Consider the following 1,296-nt stretch of genomic DNA (forward strand, 5'->3'; position numbering starts at 1 on the left):
CCCACATTCATTGCATTTATAAGGCTTTTCTCCAGTGTGAATACGCTGATGACAATGAAAGTCTCTAGTATTGGTAAAAGATTTTCCACATTCACTGCATTTATAAGGCTTTTCTCCAGTGTGAATACGCTGATGACAATGAAAGTCTCTAGTATTGGTAAAAGATTTTCCACATTCACTGCATTTATAAGGCTTTTCTCCAGTGTGAATACGCTGATGACAATGAAAGTCTCTAGTATTGGTAAAAGATTTTCCACATTCACTGCATTTATAAGGCTTTTCTCCAGTGTGAATACGCTGATGACAATGAAAGTCTCTAGTATTGGTAAAAGATTTTCCACATTCACTACATTTATAAGGCTTTTCTTCAGTGTGAACTCTCTGATGACTACGAAGATGGGTGTTCGTGGTAAAAGATTTTCTACATTCACTGCATTGATAAGGCCTCTCTCCAGTGTGCACTCTCTGATGACAACAAAGATTAGTCCTAGTGGTGTAAGCTTTCCCACATTCACTGCATTTATAAGGCTTTTCTCCTGTGTGAACTCTCTGATGAAAATGAAGGGTACTGCTCTGGGTAAAAGATTTTCCACATTCACTGCATTTATAAGGCTTTTCTCCTGTGTGAACTCTCTGATGAAAATGAAGGGTACTGCTCTGGGTAAAAGATTTTCCACATTCACTGCATTTATAAGGCTTTTCTCCTGTGTGAACTCTCTGATGAAAATGAAGGGTACTGCTCTGGGTAAAAGATTTTCCACATTCACTGCATTTATAAGGCTTTTCTCCTGTATGAACTCTCTGATGACAACGAAGGCTAGTTTTTAGGGTAAAAGATTTCCCACATTCATTGCATTTATAAAGCTTTTCTCCTATATGAACTCTCTGATGCTCACGAAGGGCATTGCTTCGTGCAAAAGATTTTCCACATTCACTGCATTTATTAGGCTTTTCTCCAGTGTGAACTCTCTGATGCTCACGAAGGGCATTGCTTCGTGCAAAAGATTTTCCACATTCACTGCATTGATAAGGCTTTTCTCCAGAGTGAACTCTCTGATGATATTGGAGACTACTGCTATATGTAAAAGATTTTCCACATTCACGCTCCGTGCAGTTTTCCCACAGTCACTGCATTCATAAGGCTTTTCTCCAGTGTGACCTCTCTGTTGATAATGAAAGCTAGAAAATTTGGTGGTAAATTTTCCACATTCAGAGGACCCAAAACACCCACTTCCAAGTTGGACACCTTTTTCCTGAATAACTGTGTGGGTGCAACTAATGTCTCTCTTACATTCT

The 1,296-nt window shown here is 39.0% G+C and overlaps 1 pseudogene; it reads right to left on the reverse strand.

Annotated features, from left to right (window-relative positions):
* LOC106725484 overlaps positions 1-1,296 on the reverse strand; it is a 14,354-nt pseudogene that overhangs the window by 1,047 nt on the left and 12,011 nt on the right.

This window comes from Myotis brandtii, unplaced genomic scaffold, assembly GCF_000412655.1.
Source record: "Myotis brandtii unplaced genomic scaffold, ASM41265v1 scaffold1656, whole genome shotgun sequence".
NCBI classification, from domain to species: domain Eukaryota; kingdom Metazoa; phylum Chordata; class Mammalia; order Chiroptera; family Vespertilionidae; genus Myotis; species Myotis brandtii.